The 24287-nt window shown below is 38.8% G+C and overlaps 1 protein-coding gene across 1 annotated transcript in view; it reads left to right on the top strand.

Moving 5' to 3' along the window:
• Positions 1-24287, top strand: part of CEP128 (centrosomal protein 128) — a 210430-nt gene that overhangs the window by 174139 nt on the left and 12004 nt on the right. The window lies entirely within an intron of this gene.

The raw sequence follows: 24287 nt of genomic DNA, 5'->3' as shown, positions 1-24287 counted from the left end.
TCCCCTTAGATGAAGGATGGTGAACTGTGGCTCTTCAGGTGAGTGAAGGTAACAGCCAAAGCAGGTCATGATTCAGGCAGAACTGGAGTGCACTTGGGAAGTCAGTATGAGTCTGAAAAATAGGGAGATGAGAGAAAGTGGGCTTAATAACAGTAAAATAGGGAACAGCAATATTGACACGTGGAATACATTTTTCCTGTGTGATAAATGCACACGCAAGGCACGGAGCACATGCTCTGAGATTGAGACTTGCTTGCTTTGCAGGCTAGAAATAGACCTGAGTTTGAGTTGTCCTAGAATCTGGTAATGTTATTCTTTCCAAGAAAGAGTTATCTTTTCATTGCTTCTACCACCTTTTCTGCATTCACCTGTGGTGACAAGCTGGAAGGGCTGATACTGTAAAGCAGAAATATTTCCTTATGCTCTTGTTTCAGTTTTGAGATTTAAGGTTGCTCCTCCTTCAGAGTCTAAGGGAAGTAGAGCAATGCAAAAGTATGCAAATAGCTTCTGGGCTGCCAGATAATATAATTCCCTCACAGGTTAATGAGAGGATGAGCATTCAGGTGAGATTAGCTGTGGCTGTGTAATTGTTTTTTTTCCAAGTATGTGCAAGTCTGGGGTTTTGTAATACCTGAAAATGCAGGGAATTTTACTTTGTTTCTTATGTTTCTTACATTCACTATTCTAACATTCTTCTTTTTTTATAAGCAAGAATCAATTATCCTTTGGCAATTTTGATTTTAAAGCAAATATTTAAACAATTATTTATTGTCTGCTAAACACAGGCCTGATAAAGCATGTGTTTAAAAAGTAATTTTGGGGTGACGTTGAGAGTTGTGGAGACAAGAAAATCTAGACTTTTTTTTTTTTGAGAGAAGATATAGTAGTGCCTTTTGTGAAAATCACATCTTTGAGGAAAAAACCCTCAAATGTTTTCACTTTCCTGCTTCCTGCAGGTATAAGATGAAAGAATAGCTTCCTTCCACAAAACAGCTATGCTTCCTCTCATAATAGATTGGATAGAAGAACTTTGATTTTGGCCAAATTAAAAAGATGATACTGCCATGAAGATGATACTGTTGTGAAGTGTGTATCCTAACCTCCTGCTGCAGAAGTAGGAGAGCTGCAAAGAGAGCCTTTTTCTCTAAGCTGTGATACTCAGCTGGGCTCAGCACTTGGAAACGCGATTCTGCATGTGTTTAACTTTCGATGCACAAATAATTCAGCTGAAGTCAAGCTCACATGAGATTCCACACACCCTTCTTGGGAAAGTAGTCATTACTGCTGGGAATATTCCATGCAGCTACGTGTATAAGGGCCACCTATATCGAGAACAAACATAGACAGTGTTGCCAGGGAACCCCAGGAGATTTGAGAGCGCACGACAGCAAGAACAGACTGAAAGGGTCTGTCCTGTACTGCTTACACTGCAGAACTACACACTCTGGGTTATAATCAACCCCTTGAGGGCTGCCAGATTATCCTGCCTGTATTTCACTGTAAATCATTTTTCTCTGCTGGGTGTATAGCTGCTGTGACACTGCTGAGGACATTTTACCTGAGCCAAGGTGGCAGTCATTACAATGAGCAATTTCTTTGGCAAAACATTGACAGCTTTATGATAAAAGTAATTTCTGAGTACCTGAAGTCCAGCGTGTCCTTATTTATTTTTGTGTCAGAGGTTTTTAAGGTTTTGGCTACACCATTAAAACTAGCCATTCAGGATCTTTCTTCAATCTGTCACTGTACTCACAAGCCCATCCTTGCACAAGGGTCAGAATGTTGCTATTTATATATTTCTGGTTGGTTTTGGACACTGTCACCACTTGGTTTTTTCTTTTCTCACAGCTTCTTAGATATCAAGATTCTTGTCTTCTCCCTCAAGGAATTTCTTGGTTTAACTCACCTACAGAGGAGGACAAGCTGTAGTTGTTATTCAGGAAGAGAGCCACTGAGCTTAAAGACCAGCTATGCAAATTGTCTACTCTTTGTGCCTTATTTTATTGTCATGGTGTTACCTCTACCTGTCTTGTCTGAGCATTTCTTTCACCATTTTGTCACCTGCTTCTATGCTAGAATGCAGGATATCCTTTCTGAATGAGCCAAAATACTACAATACTGACTCTTAGAATCATAAATTCACAGTGTCCTGAGTTGGAAGGGACCAATAAAGATCAGAGTCTGTCTCCTGGCCCTGCACTGAACAGCCCCAAGGATGACACCATGTGCCTAAGAGCACTGTCTTGATGCTTCTTGAGCTGTGTCAGGCTTGGTGCTGGGACCACTTCCCTGAGGAGTCTGTTCCAGTGCCCAGCCACCCTCTGGGTGAAAAACCTCTTCCAACCTAAACCTCCCATGACTCGGTTTCATGCCATTCTCTTGAGTTCTCTCACTGGTCACCAGAGAGAAGAGATTGGTGTCTGCCCCTCCCCTGCCCCTCTTCTGCCCCTCATGAGGAAGTTGTAACTGCAGTGAGATCTCCCTTCAGGCTCCTCTCCTCACAGGGCTTCCTCTCAAGGCCCTTCACCATCTTCATTGCCCTCCTTTGGATGCTCTCAAATGCCTTAATGTCTTTTTTACATCATGATGCCCAAAACTCCTCCAGCACTGGAGCAGCAGAGGACAATCCCTCCCTTTCCCAGCTGGCCATGCTGTGCCTCATACACCCCAGGACAGTGTTGGCCCTCCTGGCTGCCAGAGCACTGCTGGCTCATGTTCAGCTTTCCATCAGCCTGGGCCCCCAGGTCCCTTTCCATGCTGCTGCTTTCCAAAATCTCATGTCCCAGTCTACTTGTACATCCAGGACTGTGCCATCCCAGGTGCAAATCTGGCATTTGTCTCTGTTAAACTTCATACATTTGGTGATTGCCCAGCCCTCTAATTTACCCAGGTCTCTCTGCAGAGCCTCTCTGCCTTCTAGGGAGTCAACAGCTCCTCCAAATTTAGTATTGGCAAACTTACTGTGGTTTTTGTGGTTTTTTTGTTGTTGTTGTTTAAAGGACTCGTGTATTTTGCTTTTGCTGCATACAAGGCTTTAGTCAATGTATACAGTAAAAGGTATCTGTATACATGAGGATTTGTGAACATAAGTGTACACTGGCAACTACTTAAATTGCTTAGCCTTTGACTATTGTGTGATTAGCTCTTTGGGCTTTGTATGTGGATTCTTTAGACACTAAATGCAAATTTTAAAAAAAAGACAGGACTGTGAATTCACATAGCTTTGTCTCTTGCCTCTGAAAATTATGGATACAGTCCTCTTAAACCAAATTGATTTGGCTGATAAAAACAGAGCATCTCTTGTTTCAGACACTAATTCAAGGTCAGGAGGTAAAAGTGAGGTATAACAAGGAATGTCTTAATAGTTTCCTGCCCTCACACCAAGGCTTTGAATTTCCATTCCTCTGTTTCAATCTTCACTGCTTCAGAGCAGTATTATAGAAAGCAATTAATTGGCCATTGTTTGTGGAACTAGTTTCTAACTGCAAATGAAGAACAATACAATTTTCTCAACTTTGGCTAAGACATGATATTTTGATTCCATTTCAATGGGTGCAATAATTTTCTATTTTGGTCTGACTGTTTACCAAAAAGGAAATAGGTGTGCAAAGGAATTTTTGGAAAATGCTGTGTAAGGAATTAATGGAAGAGACTGGCATGAAAGCTAGACAGATGTTACAAATTCTATAATAAAACCAAGTTCTGGTCAGTGGCAGTGGAGACCATAAGCACCTTTAATAGACATGATCTGCATTTAAGCAGCAGATAAATTTTGTTCTGTTTGACCTGTGATGTTTAGAAGGAAGAAGTAAAGATAATGACATATGTTTTCATTAGCTTCTTCCTTCAAGTTTGCTATTTAAACCTTTTATAAGAAAGTAACAGCAGTTTTATCTTATTTAAATTGATATCTTAATTAAATGAAAAGCAGTACTGCCTTTCAAACCTTTTTATTTTTTTTTGTTCCCCTGAGATAAGATAACAGAGTATAGTTATAGATATACAAAGAGCATGTATGTTCAGAAAATGTGTTGTATCTCATCTTTATTTCAGAAACTTCAGCAGTGGGCTCCCTCAATATGCAGTAATCTGCAATACCACATATTTCTAATAACCTAACAAATTCAGATAAGTGTAATAATATATTTAAATGATTTTGGATCACATCTTACTAACTTTTTAAGAGGTTCCTTCTTTCACAAACTAGTACAGAAATGAGTTTTGAATGAGTTCTTATAAGCTTTGAAATTTTACTCAAACACGTAGTGTTCTTTTAAATACTGCAGGAGACTTTGTGTGAATGGCTGACAACTGAAGGGCGTGTTTGCATAGTATGTCACAGAGACCTTGGGAAGTGTGAGGAGGACAAGGAAGGTGCATGCATGTGTTGGCTGTTTTTCATTATATTCCCAAATTTGTTAATTTTTTTGTGCTCTGGTGTCTGAACTACTCTTTTATATTAAGTGTACAGAACTTCAAAATTGTAAAAATACTGTCACTGGAGAGCTTGTCCCAGTTATATTAGCAACTTTGTGTCTCAAAAATGTATACATTTCCAGTACCTTATTGACAGAGATAAATACTATCATTCCCATTTTAACTGCAGAAAGTGTGCAACTTTCCAACATGACATAGTCTCTCTTTCCCAAGATGAAAATCAAATACACAAGTGCTGCATTCAAACTCAGTTCTGGCATTATCTTCCCCTCCATTGGAAAGGGAGAAATTTTACTTTTTCTATTCCAGAATTAGAATTCTTCTTTGGCCTACAAGTGCTGGTTAGCTTGTAATGTATGAGCAACAAATACGTGACTGACCAGGTCCTAGAAAAAAAAAATAAATTCTAAAGGCTGAATCCTTGGACTCTTAAATTTCTTCAAGTATTGAGCTCTGTGACCTTCACTTAAGCTCTCTGGGTTCACACAGCATCATACTTAACCCTTCTTTCCAATTTGACTTTATTCTTTCTCTTAAATAGTGTTACCTTCAAAGCATTTGAATGAGCCTCCAGAAATCTAGGCTTAGTTTCTGGTCTTGCCACAAGCCTCCTTCAGCCAACACTTTCTGCTCCCTGCTTTCAGTGGGTTATGGATTTAGGACTTTTGGCCTAGTGAATATGGGTGAAGGGACTTCGATTTTTCTGTAACTCCACACTTCTATGATGCAACTACGAATAATCATATAAATACTGTTTTTGTGTAGGGAGACATACACTGAGTCTCTCCCTCACACCTGTGTCATGATTTGGGCACATGGAAAGAAAAATAAATAATGCAAAAATGTAATAATTTAGGACTTGTCAGGCTGAGGGATGCTATCTCGCTGCACAATCTCAAGGAATCATGATGAAGTGCCTAGGCAGGGAAGAGACAGTGCCCTGGAGCTTGTTTCCCATGTGTGTTGGGGTGTTTTCTTCTCCACCCCCTCTCCTGTTCTGCCATTCTTCTTTGTATCACTGCAAAAATTCTCAAAAACATGGTGCCATTAACCAATGCATATGCAAGTGACTTAATTAAAATAACTTCAATTATGCTGAACACAAGAAATTAATGATATCCATTTAAGCAATCATTGTTGTCCACATCAAAAAAAATTTAGCATTAAGACAGGATACATAGATAAGAACCACATAGGCAGCAGAACATGGTATATATATTCTGATAATTTAAAAAAAAAATCAGAATTCCCTTTAATCACAGTTTAATTATGCTGTCAATCAAACAATTGCTTAAGCATTTTATTTCTATTGACTCTGAAGGAAGAAATTCAGTGAAAATTATGAAAATATTTGACTAGTGATCAGTAAGTTACATGGTGATTTACATGGTTCTTGTTATTGGGCTGAGATGGTCGTGATGGCTGTAGATGAAGCTCCTTTTGTATTAGGTACTGCACAAACATTGTGTGAGGAGAAATCACAGCAGTGAGGAGAAGTAGGGCTGTGAGATTTCTAAAACAAAAGCAGAAGAATCTGCATGTAAGTGGTGAAATAACTTCTGTACCTCCAGAGGCAACCAAAGAATAAGGGGCAGAGTTAAAGCAAAAGACTTAATGGTGGTTTGAACCAATTAAAAAAATCCTGTAGTTAATCAAAATTAATCTTCCATTTTTACACTAGGAAAACTTAAATAAATGGATAGAAAGGCCACAAAAAGGAACTAGTAAGGCACATACACTAAAGCCTGTCAAGGCTAGGATTAGACCTTATAACTTGACTTACAATTCCTTGCGGTAAGTAAATCATACTGCATGAAATTACTCATTGTGTGTTTTAGTCATCCATTCAATGATTGATTAATTTTAGGGAAATAAAACATCATCATAAATAATTTTAAGTCAGTACAAACAATTTACTTCGTCTACAGGGTTTTTGTCCCCCTAAGTCTGCTTTTCCTAATTCCCAGACAAAATGAAACACTTCCAGTAAATGGGATCATTTATGATACGCTTTTCCACATCTCAGAGATAGCAGGAAATCCCTTAGGCTGTATGAACAATGTCTGGCTTGCCTACCTTTTGCAGAAGCCTGAGAACTCAGAGAAAAAAAGTCAGTGTTTCTGTACAATACAGTAAAACAGAGATTGCCTTTGGATGACAATTGCCTCAAATATTTTTTATGGAGTTCAGTGACCCTGCTCTTTTAGAGCAGATGGTGTCAGCTGCAGGTAGTTTCACCATGGCTTGTCTTTTTTACTTTTTTCTCTAAAAACTATTTATTTTATCCTTAATGATTCAGCCCCTTTTGCCAAAAAGCCTTTTTAGTTTTTTATTCCTCACAATGGGCCAGAGAATGGTGTTGAAAGGTATTGTAGCTGGCATAGCCTGAAGGCACTGTGAAGCCATGTAATATACTTTGTCTCCTCCTCACTCTTTAATCTTGGCTTGCATTCATACTGACTTATTAAAACAAAATGGAAAAAAGCCCCGACCCACCTGAATATTCCAGCTTGATTTTTATCATGAAAGGGCTTTTGTGCCAAGAAGACACCTGGTTGGTTTGAGAGTGTTGTTTTCCAACACAGCCAGATTATGAATTACGTTTCTTTTTAGGGGCCAGGTCAGAGTTTTGAACTCTGAACATCCTTTACCTCTCCACAAAGAAAGTGAATATATAGGATGGATTTTACTAATTAACACATCCTGAGATTGCAAGGTGCTGAGGGCACAGTTCTATTAGAAATTTGATTTTCCAGATGAAATGTGGAATCTTCCTGACCTGTTATGGGTTTATCTTTTCATCAACATACCGCAGGATCTTTACTTTCTTCATTTTTCCTGTATAATTTCAGTCTTCTGCCAAGTCTTTGTCAGATATATCCTTGCTTCTGACCCTGAATATTTGGAGATGAACTCCTGAACTTGCCAGTTCCAAACCCTATGATCATAGCAATAATGCAAGAAGTCAGGAGCCAACTGGAAATTCAGTTGCAAAAGTGAAATTCAGGACTACAAGCATATAATAAACCCAAAGAGACATATCCAGAAAAAAGCCCAAAACAACTTGGAAGCTGCTATTGTAGAAATGAGGTGATGGCTGTCAGTTGCTGTTATTGTTGGATAAGTCATGACTGCAGGCTGAGCACTGGAGAGCAACACACATGAGGACATTATGTGATCTTGCAACAGGATATTTTATCTGCAACCCACTGGAGTAAAAGGGGTACCAAAACTGTCCTGGGAGTTATCTGTGGCAGAATGAAATTGAAATAACTGCCCTTCACTTTTATGTTCTTGCAAGAAAGACACTGAGGCTGACAGTAGGCTCCCCACCTGGTATTCCCAGTGAACTCTGAATGCACATTGTATTTAAATCAGTCCTAGGGATGTATCTGCTTGCCCAGGCAGTCTCTTGCTTTCCAGTCACCTCTTTCGATAGCTTTGGTCTGAAAGCAAAGCCTGATAGTTTATCCTCTCATGATTCTGATGTTGCTTGCCATAGATGAATATGGGATTTATAATGTAACTTGAAACTGAGGCTTTTGTGTGTCTGTCTGGGTCATATGATTATGCTGGAACACCAAGGGGTTCCAGAAATGCTCTGTCACATAATGTGGTCATAAGCTCTAAAAGCAAAGAGTATATTTGCATAATATTCATTGCAAACTAGGACCTCAGAGTGTAAGGTCCTTTGTGACCTTTCGTTACTTGTTCTTCCTATACCACTGAAACCATTTCCTTTATTCACCATGAAATCCATCCTGTCAAGGATCTGCTATATATTGTCTGAGCCATCTCATTCTATCATTACGATATATTTTTTTATTATGACATCCCAGTTAGCGTATTATTCAGTATTAAAAATTAAGCAAAGTTGAGTTTGGGTGTTAAGTGGATGAATGACTTCCAAGAAAACATCAGTGTTACACAGGAAATAGTGTGATTCATAACAAAATTATGATTCTTCAATTTGAAGTACTTTAGAAATAATAAATCTTCTGTATTTTGAAGAGGTAAAAAAGCTGAATCATTCTCATCAGTATTAACCCTGAGGGTTTTGACTTTATAGTTGGTTTGAATTTTTTTTTTTTTTGTGGGAAGCCCCTCTTATATGAATTGTAGTGTGCTGCTTTATTGTTGCCCTTTAGTAGCCCCAAGATTAGTCTGTAGTGGCCCTACCTGAGTGTCTCTTGGATATTTGTCATGTAAAATGTATTTGGTGATAAATCCCTTGGCCCACACTACTACACTTGCTGCCAATGTGCAAACACGTTACTCTCCCTTCAGGGCACAGTGGGTGAAAAAGACTATTATGTGCATAATTAACTTAAGGATCAAGTGAGCTGAGTAGTAAAGGCAGGTGGCTTCTTTAGTATGAATCAAATATGTTGAAGAAAATGTTGCTGCTAAAAAAACAAAACAAAACAAAAGGCATTCACTGTTGGGAAAATTACTTGACCACTTGTAGAAGTGGAAGATACGGGTAGGATGCTCAGGAAATGAGATTTTAAATGTAAATTTTCCAGTAATATTACTGATTTTGATCAGTTTTCATATTTGTATCAAATGGGAGAGGTGAAATTGAAAGGCTTACAGACACAATGTAAGCCAATGATTAGCATACATTATTCTACTAGCTTCCTGAACTTTTGAAAAACAATTCATTTTTTCCCCCTTCTATGCAATTTTAGGAGAGGTTTGTAATTCTGAACTAAAAAATTACCAAAATTGTAAGATGCATCAACATCAACAGGGTCCTTTTCCTCATCACAGGCTTTTGCAAGCTCTAGAATAATCCAGCAATACCATGCAATGATCTTTCTCTACCAGTAGAGCAACAAAAATCGGGCCAAGGTAAGTGTGTGATCTCAGATACAATTCAACTGAATTTGTATTATTGACTTGCATGGTCCAGTGCATATTCCTTGCCTAAAGAAAGATTCAGTGGGGATATCTCATCAGCTGGTTATGCTGTTCAGAGGGACATTGTCAGTCTCAAGAAATGGGACTGCAGGAGGAGGATGTAGACATGCTGGAGCAAGTCCAGCAAGGACCGTGAAGCTCATTAAGGGAATAGAGGATTTCTTATCCTAGGAGAATCTGAGTGAGCTGGATTCAGCCTAGAGACAATGACTCAGGGGCGCATATGTGGGTTGTATTGTCACCTACATTCATGTGTTCAGCTCCTGGCATGGGCAGGGGGGTAGGTAAAGAGTATGAAGGTAGATTCTTCTCAGACTTGCTCAGTGAAAAGGGAAGAGGGAATAGACACAAATTGAAACACAGGAAAGTTAACAGAGAAAAAAACCTTTTTGTTACGGAGGTGGTCAAATAGTGGAACAGATTGCCAAAAGACGTTGTGGAGTCTCTGTCATGGAGATTCAACACCTGACTGGAGAAGGCTTGGAGAAACCTGCTTTAGCTGACCCTGCTTTGAGCAAGGAGATTGGCCTTTATGATCTTTGAGGGTTCCTTTTAATCTCCACCGTTCTGTGATTTTGTGTAGCTATCTATAGGTAACTGAACTGTAAACAGTGGGGAAAACTTGCCACCATATTTTGCATTCCTCAGCAAAACTAAGGTGTCCTAGAGTGATCTTCTGTGAAGAAAATGTAGAGGTCAAAAGCCTTTTGAACTCTATAAATTGTAGGCTTGTCAGATCTTCTGCAAGAGAAGGGGCCGAAGTCACATGTCTTGAAATTTCTACCAATTGAGACAATCCTTTCAGAACAATTGTAGAGAACAAGTCTGTTTTGGCATGGGGTGGACTGCACAGGTCTCTACCTGGCAAATTTCTGTGATTCAGGTATTTCAACACAAAAGGACACCTGTTACTAAAGCAGTATTTTATTTGTGTTATGTAGATGTACATGACAATGGCTAAAAACAAGTTTCAAAGTACTACCAAAAAAAAAAAAAAAAAGAGAAGGTAATCATCAAGGGGAGGTGACTTGCTTTGTACTGTTGTTACCCAAAACAGTTTGAGCTAACTCTCTAACTCTCTTATATTCTAGATTGTGTGAAGGATTTATCTGGGTAAGCAAGTGGTATGTAAAAAGCAAAATATGTGAAGCCAGGTTTGCTAGTCTAGCTGTGTCCTTCCTGGTTCCTGGAATGCTTATTCATTCCTTGCATCTTTTGCCCATCTGCAGGACCTGAAATTGGAGGTTTTGTTGATTTTGATGGGAGTTCACTCAGATATTCCTTACCTGCTTACCTCTTTTACTGCTTACCTGATAGAGCATAAAGGATTACCTTTTACTGCATAGTCCCTAATTAATTTTTATTAGTTGCTGGTCAACTCCTTAACTCAATCCACTCTAATAAATTAATGTGATAAGGCACAATACCCTAATATACTTATTAATACTAATGAATGGAATAGACTTTGCTGTACACCTGTTCTCAGTAATCTGTGCAAATACTAGTGAATTATCATTGCCTCTCAGAAATAGCATCTACAGTGACATCTTGTTATTCTTTTTTGCTGGCTGATGAAGCTCATGTTATTGCATTGCACAGGAAAATACAGCCACTGTGACTGTGAACTGTGGCTGAACTTTATCCATCTTGAAAAGACAGCTCGGATTTGCTTGTTACTCCACCAGAACTGTCTGCCTTTATGGCTGGAAATACTACAATACAAAAGTGTCTCAGAAATATTAATGTATTAAGTATTACTAGAGCCCAAAGGGCAAAATCAGAAGAGACAAAGTAGAAGTCTAATTGAGTCTGATGGCTGTAAGTTGATCCTCTATACAAGGAATTATTTCCTTGAAGTCTGCTCTGGCTCACTCAAGGTCTTACAGACCATCCATGACAGAGGGGATCTATAGCCATCTATAGAGGTTTTAACCATAAGGTGCCTGGAGGAAAGGTGCTAAAATTGGAACATGCCTAGCCTTCATTAGAGATTGTGAAAGAGGAAGAATATGCAGATAATTTTATCTAGTGAAAAACATTCGACATATTTTTTCTTGTCTCAAAACAGTTATAAAAATTTGATTCCTTTTTCTCCCCTCCATGATAAAAAATAGTAATTGCAATGCTTGTATTTTTTTTAGGTCTGATTTGAATCAGTCATTGACGGTGTTGTAAGGTGGGCACAGTGAGAGACATACAGGCATCTGAGAATCTGTCAGAAAGCTCATTTCAGATCATGGACTGGGCAAAAGGGGTTCATGTTTCCAATTTGGGAGCATAAAGTACTAGAATACCTCCCATTTCCCCTCCTTCTCACTCCAAATAGCTGTTTAAAAATCTTTCTCTTGTTCAAAGGTTGTGTTTTAGTGCTTAAGCTTTGGTCCTCTAAAATGACTGAGTTAAGCTTAAGCCCAGAGCCCTGGCATTTTGCATGCTCTGGAAGAAGAAGAACTGAAAACTTGAATAGTTTCTTCAGTCTTCAGTCATATGAAGATTACACCTAACTGTATGTAGACAAGTCATTCCACCAAACACTTTCTCCCAGTTTTCTCCAACATTACAAACAGTACATCTTGGTTTACAAAAGTAATCCAGAATTACTGTTTTTTAGTATCTATTCTTCCAGTTTACATGGGCTTCCACCTCTAATTTATACTCTGCTGTCTTCTTGATATGATACTAGGAAAGCCATGTCAGTCAGGTGAAGCCCCAGATGACTGGAAAATGGAAATTATTTTATCAATCTTTAAAAACAGTAGAAAGGAGGACCCTGGGAACCACTGACCTGTCCACATCACCTCTGTGCTAGGGAAGATCATGGAACAAATCCTCACAGAAGCTACACTAAGGCACATGGAAAACAGGGAGGTGATTTGGGACGGCCAGCACAGCTTCACCAAGGGCAAGTCCTGTCTGCTGTCACTGAAGAAGTGACCTTCTCTGCAGGAGTGCTTACATCAGGGGACAAGGGAAGGGCTACACATGTCATTTATCTGTACTTCTGTAAAGCCTTGGACATGGTGCCCCACAACATCCTTCTCTCTAAATTGGAAAGGGGTGGATTTGATTGGGTGGACTTCTTGGTGGATAAAGAATTGGTTGGATGGTCACATTCAGAGGATTGTGGTCAACAGCTCAGAGTCCTGATGTACATCCGTGACAAATGGTGTCCCTCGGGGATCTCTGCTGGGACCAATGTTGTTTGATATAGGCAAAGGGATTGAGTGTACCCTCAACAAATATGCAGATGACAAGCTGAGGCGTGTTGTTGACACACCTGAATAATGGGATGTCATCCAGAGAGACCTGTACAAGCTCAGAATGTGGGCCTGGGAACCTCATGGGGTTTAACAAGACCGAGCACCTGAGATGGGCACCCCCCAGTACTAATTGCTGCAGATGCAAAAGGCTGGGGATGAACAGATCGGAGCAGCCCTGCTGAGAAGGACTTGGGAGTGCTGGTGGGTGAGAGGCTGGGCATGACTGGACAATGTGTAATCAGAGCCCAGAAATCCAATATATCCTATATATTATATCCCAGGATATATCCTGGGATTAAAACAGCTTGGGCAGCAGGTCAAGGGATGGGGTTCTACCCCTCTCTCCCCTCTGGTGAGATCCCACCTGAAGTGCTGAATCCAGCTCTGGGGTTCCCAGTGCAGGAAGGATGTGAACCTGTTGAAGTGTGTCCAGAGGAGGGCCTCCAAGATGTTCAGAGGGCTGGAGCATCCCTCCTACAAAGATAGTCTGAGAGAATTTGTATGGTTCAGCCTGAAAAAGAGAAGGCTTTGGGGTGACCTAATTACAGCCCTCATTACCTGAAGGGAGCCTCCAAGAAAGAGGGGCAGGGAAATTTTTCAAGGGCATGTAGTGACAGGACAAGGGAGAATGGTTTCAAACTGATAGAGGGTAGGTTTAAATTAGGTATTAGAAAGCAGTTTTAACTGTGAGGCACTGGAACCATTGTGAGGCTTCCCAGGGTGTTTGTGGGTGTCCCACCTCTGGAAGTGTTCCAGGCCAGCTTGGATGGGGCTCTGAGCAACCTGGTCTGCTGGAAGGTGTCCCTGCCCATGGCAGGGAGGTTGGAACTAGGTGATTTTAAGGACCCTTTCAACCTAAACTGTTCTATGATTCTTCTGTACCAACTTTTCCAAAGAGAACATAACATGTCTAAGTGGTACACTTTCCTACCTTTTCCAAAGACAAGTTTATAGGGTTTTAGATGCAAGCAGTAATTCCGTGTTCATTCTCATGAAATCTGCTGGCCAGAAGTCAAGATTTTGCTGCTTTTGAACACTTACAGAACGTCTGCTAAAAACATTCAGATGTCTATGTATTACCAGTGCCCTCTGAGAGCACCATAAGAAAAAACTGTTACATCTCTGAGAAACAGAAAGGATGTTTTATATAAATTTACTTAAAATACCTTTGGAAGAGATTGCTTAAAAAGGGTTAGGAAAATCCATGGAGTTCACTAGCCAGAGGGATCTTTTCTTGCTTCTCAGTAGAGGCAGCAATGACTGGCTGGGATTATTGTAGCAGTGCATGGATCAATTAAATACAAAAATGATTTTGCACTAGCAAAATTACCTTTGAAAGTTTAATGGATTTAACTATAGTATTTTATGGATTAAAATTTAATATGCTTGAAAATGAAAAGCAAAGTAGAGAGAGATGCATCCCAAGTCCACACATATTTGGTTTTAAAGCAGAATGTGTGTTAGAAGAGGGAAGAGTGAATAGCTGTATGGGAAAAGGGATGGAAAATTTTTACACAAGATGGTATGGCCTTTAGCTGTGAGAAACTGGAGTTTATTCTTACATGCTTGCTGCATGCAGCCCAGACAATTTGGCCAGCATGATGGGGAGAATGGCAACACGTACAAAACTATCACCCTAGAGGAGCAGCTCCTAGCAAAGTGTAAAAAACCAAGTAAAATGAGGCTGTGAAATTCAGCTGGTGAAGCATACTGCCCTTTTACTGGCCACTTCCTTCTTGCAAGGAACAAAATGAAGGTTTCTGATGGGAAGTGCAGCATTTTTCTTGAGGGCAGGAGTGCTGAGAACAGCCCTGTTCTTAGAAATGTAAGGTGTGGTTTTTCACAAAAAAAAAAAAATGTTCTTTGTTTAATAGCAATGAGCACCACTGCTGACATGAAACCGAAAAATTCAGGAAAGGCAAACAACTTAGAAAGCACATAAAAATTGCTAAGGGACTTCTCCTGGTAAAGTCAGTGGGACTTTTTGCCTGGTATGTCGAAAGGTTGAAATCTCTGTAATGAAGAAAAAGAGAAAAAAAAGAAAAAGCTGTGACATATAATTTAGGGCTTGACCTTACAACTTTATTTGTGTAAGTAGTTTCACTCTTTTCTGAAGGCTTATTCCATGTGGTGAAGCATTATTTTTTCCTAAGTTATGTTGCCATGTTAGTTTCTTAATAGTTTTCTAACATAAAGGTATTTGGGGACATATCTTTCCCGTGTTGGAGCAATGATCAACACTTCTCACTTATTTCAAGGGTACTTTAATCTTTTCAAGGCATTTTTAATTAAAATGAATTATTGGGTATGTGTACAGCACTTTGAAAGTACACATAACTACATAAATGCTAAGTGTTATTACTATTCAACTCATTATCTTTTACATTTATCATAAAACTAGCTGCTGTTAAGCTTCTTAGTTCTCAAGGAAAATTAACATTAGGAAATGCTTTGACTTTTTTTTTTTTTAAACCATGGAAAATTACTACTCCCACTGATTACAGCAGTGATGAGAGTGTATGAGCATGAACTGGACCAAGGCAGAGATCAGCTGTGGCTTCACTGCTTTAAGAAACTGTATGCCTGTGAGTGGCTATGGTGCACTTGATCATAATGGTCCTGTGTGGAAGCATGGACACATGAACATGATTTGTCACTGCTCCACTCTTTTTTCAGACACAACACATGCAAACAATACACCCTTGGAAAGTGGTAACCACATGCCTAGCTTGCTTCAGTGGCAGCAGGAGGTACGGGGCAGTGGAAAGTCAGAAGTGGAAGGCACCTACAAGGCACTTGCATTATGCCTGTGCGTGTGTGCTTCAAGAATGGGACACTTCAGCTAATGCTGTCACAAGAAATTTGTTCCTGTGCATTTGAAAATCCAGGCTTTTGGGGTTTCCATGCTGGAATAAATATGTCTTGCTTAAAGTTAGGTGTGTGTGTTAGTTGAGGGTTTTAAGAAAATTATCTGGTTTTGTTGGGAAGAGGTAGAACTTTAACTTTTTTCATGTGAAATTAAAAACTTGCTAGCCCCCTGAAACAGGCACTCTGTCAAGTTTGCCATTGAATAATTATGGTAATAAATATGAAAGTCTACCTCTAAATATGTCAATAAATCTGTTTTTCTCAGTGTATATATACCTTATCCACATATATTCAGAATGTTTTGATATAAAAACCTGAATTTTGCTGTAGGAAAACACTGTGAATTAATCAGAGTGGGATAGAATAATATTGTGGATACCTCTAGGGTAGATGTTACGTGGCATTATTTAGGCTACAAAAAAAAGTACTTGTCATACTTAGTTGTCTTTTGGTTTGGTTGTAATTGAAGGACCAGAAGAATACTTTAGTTCTTGGCGTTTTTAAAAGAAATAGACTATATACTATCCATTGCCATATAGCTTTTTTATTTATTAAATTAATAGTCTTAATCCTACCTGTACACGGTGTACCTTTTTTCACTTGGAATGACAAAATCACATAAAAAATTTATAAGATTTGTGGTACTTTGAGGGAATAATGGATTACTGCCTAGGTAGCTAAAGGCATAATGAAACCTTAAGGTGAATGGCATTATTTTGTGTTGCTGCTGCATTATTCTGATTACTGCTTTTAGGAATATCTGATACACATCTTTTCTCCGAAGATGCAAAAAGCTTTAAAGCTTTGAAAAGCACACTTAAGTTTCATAAAAATCTGTGTTTGATATAACTCATTAAGTAAAAATGGGGATTTAGGGAAAGCATGGCACAGGTATTCAGTGGCTTATTTAAATGCATGCAGTGAGTTGTTTGCTGATTGGGGACAGGATTTTTGACCCTTAATCTACCGTTCCATCCAAAATGCTTATTTCCACCAGCACGATTCTTCTGATGTAAAGGGGATTACATTTAACTTTCTGAATCACTACATTTCCTTTCAAGTGCCTGTTCAAATACTGTTAGGAGGAAATGAAAACTAATGTTCCTGGGTACATGCTCACAGCATTTATTGAAATGGTCTGTCGTGCTGAACCTCAGAACAAGCAGCTTTCATCATCTATAAAAACTTCATCTTTCCCAAGAGAAGGCTAGCTGCTGGGAAGTTTTTTCTTTCTTCAGGTTAGGAAGGCAGCATAACAGACCTCACAACAGATATTTAGGCAACTATAAACAGCAAAATGTAATTGGAACAAAGAAAATGGTGAGGGCATAAAAAGCAAAACCCTAAATCCTGTACTTGTGTTAAATTTATTTCTAAGATGAAGTGTTGAGCTTTTCTTTATTTTTTTAATTTTTTTTGGTTTGGTTTGGTTTTGTCTAATTGAATTGCTCCATTCTATAAGCTTGCTTTCTGAGAGTACTCTAACATTAAATCATCAAAATCTTCCTTACTTAACCCTCTGTTTTTATACATTAGTTGTGGCAGCATCAAGTAAATAAGAGCCTGAGAATCAAACCTGCTGTTTTCTTTCTATTTCTGGCTGAAATGATTCTTTGCCTTGATAAAAGGGGTAGAGGGATATACTGAAATAAAAGAATTACAGGACCCTGAAATTCAAGTTCTGGCTTGTGACTGCAAATTACTGAAATTCTCTGAGGCTCTTCCCCTTTCTCCACTTTATCCTTTCAAACTTTTCCACTTAAATTGAAGCTCTTCAAGGCAGGGATTTTCTATAATATATACTAATTCAAAGCTTAGCGTAGTTGATGATTTAACTGTAACATCAAATTTACTAGTGAAATGAACAAACCATAAAGAAATGAGCAAAAATCATGACCCTCATGTGGGGAACTGTGGTTGGAGATGGATGGGGGCAGCCATGGGATTATACAAGTGTCACAGACTTCTAACCACAGAAACCGAAGACTGAAAGAACATGCTTTTAAAAGGTTTCCTAAGCTTAAATGATTTCTAAAGAAAAAATGGTAATAGGATTAAAAAAGAATTAAAAACAAACAAAACCAAATAACAGAAGACCCCAAAGTGGGAATGGAGAAGTTAAATTTCACTAGAATCAAAGCAGAAATTTCAATAAATCTGCCCTCTCAGTAAGTCTGAAGTCAGTGTCAGCTGAAGACAGAAAATATTCTTATTCTTACAATACACAGCTCTTGAATACTTTTTACTGCTTGCATTGTTATATATCCTGTCTAGCATCCCTATTATCTGTGGAAATACAGCTCAGAAATTTGCTGGTTTTAATGTAAAAAAAACAAACTTTATTGAAATAGTAAGTTTATTTTTTTTTGAGAAGTGACTGACTTGAAATATTTTCCTCTGTTCTGGAAAATATGGTCATGGGGGGGGAAAAAAAAGATGTAATTTTATACATAAAATTATACATATTTAACATCCCCCTATAAGAAGTACAGTGGACATTTTTTTGCATTATCACTTAGATTGTTTTAGAATAATAGAATAAGCTTTTTCTAATGCAGCAAAGAAAATATTCAGTATGGACAGTATTTTAAACTGAAGAAAATATAGTAGAAAATCCAGCATGAGCAGATGATCTGAGTAGTTTAGGAAAAGCTAGAGCCCTGGGCTAAGGCAGACTTTGAGCAATAATGTTCATGTGTCCCACATGCATTTAACAGTTTTTTAATAAACCCATTAAAGTGAAGGTGTTTATTAAAGTAATGCTAGACTTCAAATGGCCTGAAAGCCATTATTTATACACTTGGATGTATGAGACCAAATTGTTGCAAGGAGATTTGGACACCTACATCATGATTTCATTCAAAGATTCGTAGTTTCTGTCATGAACATTGAAAATATTGAAATGAAAGAAGAAGCCTTGGATTTCCATGTTTGATATAAGAAGTTTCATGTCCTCACTTGGGAAAATTAATTGCCCATGAGCTCCTTACTGCCTCATCCAAGAAGATCTAGGTATTTGCCTTATTTCCAAGGCTGAAGAGCTACAACCTCAAGGATTTCCCAGAAGATGCAAACTTCTAGGATATTTTGGCTGCAAATTCATGCTCTCTAAAAGGTATATAAATGATGGTAAGAGAGTATTGACAGAAATGAGAGAAGCAAGTTAGGAAATTAGAATCCAACTAAAAAAAATTCAAAGTTGTCTGAGCTGAGACTGAGCATTGATGGTATTTGGATATATATAATTACTAATCTCATGCATCTAAGAGGTTATTCTTAAGAAGGTCTGGTTTGCTGGGAAAAAGGAAATAGACCCTTCTCAACTGGAAAAGGTGGGGCTGGGGAGCTTTTCTAGAGCTCTGACCCAAGTTACTTAGAAAGGGCTACAGAGACAATAATAAAATTTTATACATACTCTCTCTCCCCTCATCTCTCTGGTGTTAAGATGGGTAGGAATGCATCAACATCATAACTCATTGACAGCTGTGCACTTAGCTGCCAGAATACACCTGCATACATGTATTTCATGTGGGTAGACATGGGAGAGGTAGACTTTAAATTCTAGTCTCAGCTTTTCTGGGGAATTTGGGAGGTAATATACAGAACCTACAAATCGATGAAGTTGTTCTCATATTCAGGACATAAAAGTCTCTTTTATTTTTCTTGTGCATTATTCAGAATATTTGGGCTGACTAATTTTTCTGCTGCAAAAGTCTTCTGATTATCCTTAATAAATCAGCTTTCCTGTTTCTCTTTAAATAAACTACCTTATCTTTTAGAGTGGAATAGGGTGTATTGTTGTGTTCCAAAATTAAATCTGACTCAGCCAGGTGTGTTTTAGCATCAGCTTTGTCGAAACAGGGAGACAATTTTTGTTTTGCATAGAAATTCGGGGATCATTAGTGACACGATGTGAGGAATTCTTCCAGTCTCAAATTTGTCACTATTATACAACCACACCCGTGAGTCAATTTTTTCCTTTTGCCATCGTACAATGAATGCTGGCTCTTAGGAGGTGCTGGACTGACAGCTTTGAAGTTTACAGAACAGGTTTTGCAGAGGCATTAGCAGTTCCAGTTCTCCTTGTGCACTTCGATATTTCTGAACAGCTGCAGCTTGATTATAAGACAACCTCAGTTACTTCCTGGCGTATTGAGGTACAACTTGCCATCTTTTGGGATATTCTGTTCTTTCCTTATCCAGAAGTGACCCAATTATATGATCTTTTTCTTCTTTAGTTCATTTGAATACTGAAACAGTTGAATACTGTTCCAGTTTGGCCCCTACTGAATGGAATGACCTCTAATTGTAGTGTGCTGCTTTGTGGACTGAGTGGGCAGGGAGGGCCCTTTATCTGCTTTAGGGACTTTATCCTTTATCTGCTTCAGGGATTTCACTCCGAATTGCCATGGAGAGCTGCTCCTGTGGGCAGTTTGCATTCTTCTTACCTGTACTCAGCTGCACTGCAGATAAACTTAAGGAATCAGGTCTCTGGGGTATTAAATCAACACCTCTCCCAGGTGCCAGTTTCACAAAACAATCAACTCTCAATTATGCAGCATAATGGCAATAGTAGAATAACACAAATAAAACAAAAGCAAGACTTATACAAAAGGTAAATAAATTAAGCAGTAAGGATAGATTTAGTGTGCTCACCTTGGAAATGCTGGTAAGCAAATTCCTGTAGAGAGCAGAGGCAGCTTTAAGCAGGCAGAATGGGGCTGGGCATGAACGGTGCTCCATTCAGATGAGGTGATGTGGCCAGGAGTGATGGATGAAGGTAAGGCCTGGAGATCCACACCATGGATAATCCATTCAGAGAACACTGCAACTTGTGTGGAAAAATTAAATATTTTTTCATTAAACATATCAATTCTTTTAAAAAATGATGCTGCTGATCCTAATCAAAAAGTGTAAATAGACAAATAGACAGTGAATGCTCAATGGCATTTTAAGTGAGGGAATTGCTGCTGAGAGATGAGGGTGATTTTTCTCTTCTGGCAAAGAGAAAAAAATGCAGGTTTATGAGAGGCACAAATTCTTGTTTGGCTTTAATAAACAAATTTTGCCCAGGGTGGCAAGGCTAAGCTAAATTTTTCTCTTCCCCATCTCTAACCATATCGCTCTGCAGCTGCACAATTCTCCGGGGATAAGCTCATGGACACACTAACTAGCTCTGAAACAAAAAGCTTCATTCTTTGGTTTTGGCAGTGAAAGCAGAGAGAAGCAGCAAGGCAGGCACACAGGTTGTGGTGAATGCTTTGGGATGATCTCTCCCATGAACCTCCTGGGGGTAGGACCAGAGCAGCAGCCTTGCTTGCCTGTCACTCTGAGGTAGTCTTTCACAGCTGTGCTACAATGAGTAACTGCATTCAAAAGAGTCTTGCTTATTTGGAGAAAATAAGGCTAAGTAACTTATCAATCGGTCTACTTGGTTTGTACTCCAGTGTCTTGAAACAGTGTGATTGAGTGTCACAGTAGCTTACACAGGCAATTAAGCAACAAGCAAGTAAAAACCTACACCAAAAAGTGAAGATTGTAAAATACACTCTCTGACATGCAGAAAGCTAGTGTGGATGCACTATAAAACGAGATTAGAGGAAGTGGCCTGAGCTGTAGTAACTCCACCTCAAATTTTCTGTGTTGAGATACAGTAATCAAGAGAGTTGCACTAAACAAATTTACTAGGGACTCATGTCCTAATCTTCATGCTACTGTGGTTGAAACTGTAAAGAAACACGATGCTATGCATGGTTTCGGTTTTGATGGCACTGATTTTTATAAACATTACAGAATACGAACCTCTATACCGATACTGTTGACTTTAGCCACATGCAAGGTTTAGTAACAGTAAATGCTTTAAAGTTGTTGGCTTTGCTCATTCCACCTTGACAAATTATGGATGATATGTTTAATTTCCCATTACTGAACCTGACTGCTCCTTAGATTACGAGATGACTTTTATTTTCTTTTGCTGATGAAGAACTGAGGTACATTGTAGGGCTGTGCCCAAATTATATAGGAAGGTATGGCAGAGCAGGTAAGTGAAATGAGCTTTAGCTGAACCCTATCTCAGTTCTTTAATGTGTAAATTCAACCCTGCCTAATTCTTCCTCATATATCAAATTTCTTCAAGAAAGAAAGTTTCAAGACTTCAAGGCTTTCTTAATGTCTCAAGGTCTGAAACATCAAGCCTTTCTTCCTTGTTTCATGGCCATCTGCAGGGAAATAGCAACAGACTGTTGGCTTCAATAGTGAGATTATGCTCTACATATCTGACTTTCACAAAAGATGCAAATAGTGATTTCCCTTGTATTTTTGATGTCTGAGAGAAATAAACACAGGGATTGATTGTTTCAGTCAAGAAGGAGAAAAACTATTAACTACTGTCAAGAAGTAGGGTTAAGCCTTCCATCTCTGTTGAAGGCTGCTAGACTCTACTGTCAAGCTGACTAGAAGCATCTTATGCCCTGCAGAGACAGGCTGTTTCTGAAGAGAGTAATGAGAAAAACTGTATTTCTACATTTATTTACTCAAAATATTTATGACTTTATGGTTGTATTAGGGAGTTATTGTCCATTTTTTGACTGAAGCTCCCAAACACACAATCTGTTGTAGTTCTGTTTAACTCTCCCCACACAGTCTGCTTTATAGGCAAGAAAGGTGACACAGTAAATATGAATTACACCAGTGCTCCATGGGCTTCCTGCTCGGCTCCCAATGCACTTCAAAGCTCTGTAGCTGTCTGGTCTCCAGCTGTCATACAAACAACCTCTTCACCCATGGAGCATGCTGTGGGTAGGGGCAGTTGTTTCACAGGAACCCAGAATACATTGTGTTCCCAGGGTAAGTTCTTGCCTGACTTTACCTCCAGGGAACAGGAAGAGCCTGAGCTGGACTGTCCTCAGAGCTGTTTGCAAACTGTTCTCAGAAACAATGGCTGATGATTCATCTGGCACTGTCATCAACAATCTCCAGGCCTGCCGTTTAACAGACCTTCCCAAAATAAAGAAAGGGGACCTTCCCAGACAGAATCATGTATTTTTTAAGAGGTGGATCTACAGAAGAGTAACTTAGGCTTAAGAGTGCTTGTAATCAAGTGATTACATATGCTTGCCTGAGGTCAGACAGTAAGCGAGTTTAGCAGCTCTGGGGACCCTTGTTCCTGTCTTGTGCTCACATGACATGAGCACACTGACTCACCCATGTGTGGGGATATATAAATGCTTTCTTATAACGTGTTTTTGCAAGTTTTAGTAATAAAGCCAGATCTGTGAGACTGCAATCCTTCTATGGCAGCAGAACACTGTCATCACTGACATTTGACTTAAAAATAGTTTGAAAAAGAAGCTCAGTCTTTTTGTTTGTTTGTTTGTTTTGTTTATGTTAGTGATGCAGAAGGTCACTGGTCTAATGTGTGCAACCTTTAAAAGTTATTTCTATGAGTAAACATTTGCTGGAAGATATCCTGTCTGGGTGATACCTTTTGCGAATGCCTGAAATTAAGCTACCTAAACAAACTTTTCTTTGGTGAGAACAAGACATGGGGTGGCTTTTCCTAGAGGTGTAGATCCTTGTAGATCACAGGCCAAGTGATACTACGAAGTCTGAAAGTTAAAGACCCCAGAGTAGGGAAGATTGATGGTGTTTACCTTCAGCATTTGCTAGCAGTGAAAGGATAGAGATGACTGATGAAGACTAAGATATATTAATGAAGTGAGCTTGTACTGCTCATCAAGGATGTGGGTTGACAGAGGCTAGATATCATGCTGGCATCTCTGGGAATGAAATGTATCTGGTGAGGAGAGGCTACGTAAGCACATAGTGAAGACATCCACTAAAACCCAAAATTATGGATGTCTGCAACAGGAAATACATTAAATATTTACCTAAGGGATTTAGAACCATGCTAAAAAAACCCCAAACAAACTTGTCTACTGTAACCCCCCAAAAAATCATGTGAGAAGAGGACTAAGTATTGGACTAAAAAGGTGAAACAAAGAGATGTGCAAATGAACAAGAAACCTTCAGCACGGGGTTGAAGGGGATACTTGCAGTCGTTCAAGTACTAATGGCTCTGCCAGAGGATTCTTTCTGTTTTTTCTTTACAAGCTTTTAACCAAAAGTTAGTTAACCTTAGTAGACTAGTGGAATAAAAAATAATTAGACTAGTGGAATAAATAGCTATTGTAGGGGAATATTAAAGTCCTTGAAGCTCAGTTGATTTAACAGCATTTAAGGCTGAAGAATATATTTTTTTAAGCAGAAAACGTTAGCTTCAGAAACCCAAATCAATAAAAAACTTGTTTTCTCTCTTTCTTATCTCCTTTCCTTACACATCAGTAGGTGAAGTCAGTTATAGATGTTCACTTATGTTCTCAAGAAAACAACAAAAGGTATTTAAACACTATACATGTACTTCAGGCAGGTGGAAGAAAAAGGTTACAGAAATGTGCCCTGTCTTGGGATGCATCAACTCACACCCCTTCCTGTAAAAAAAATAAAAAAGACAAAGAAAAAAAACCAACCGTGAGAAAAAAAACTATCAATAACAGAAGTCTATGTTGCTGTGTCACCTTTCATGTCACATGGAAATACTTCTTCCAAAATTTGGAAGTATGTTGTAAGAACATTCAGAAACATATCGGGTTTTTTCTTTCTCCTTTTCAAAGCAAAGCAAAGTTCCACCCTTGCTCTCTGTCTCTCGTTTTTTTCTCCTCTCTCTTAAGGGGAAAAAAAAAAAAAAAAAGTTTTGAGAATTTCATTTTTTCTATTCACTGCAGTCCTGGCCAAAGTAAA

This window comes from Cyanistes caeruleus, chromosome 6 (assembly GCF_971803275.1).
Source record: "Cyanistes caeruleus chromosome 6, bCyaCae1.hap1.1, whole genome shotgun sequence".
Taxonomy (NCBI): domain Eukaryota; kingdom Metazoa; phylum Chordata; class Aves; order Passeriformes; family Paridae; genus Cyanistes; species Cyanistes caeruleus.
This window is presented reverse-complemented; position numbering and strand designations above follow the sequence as displayed.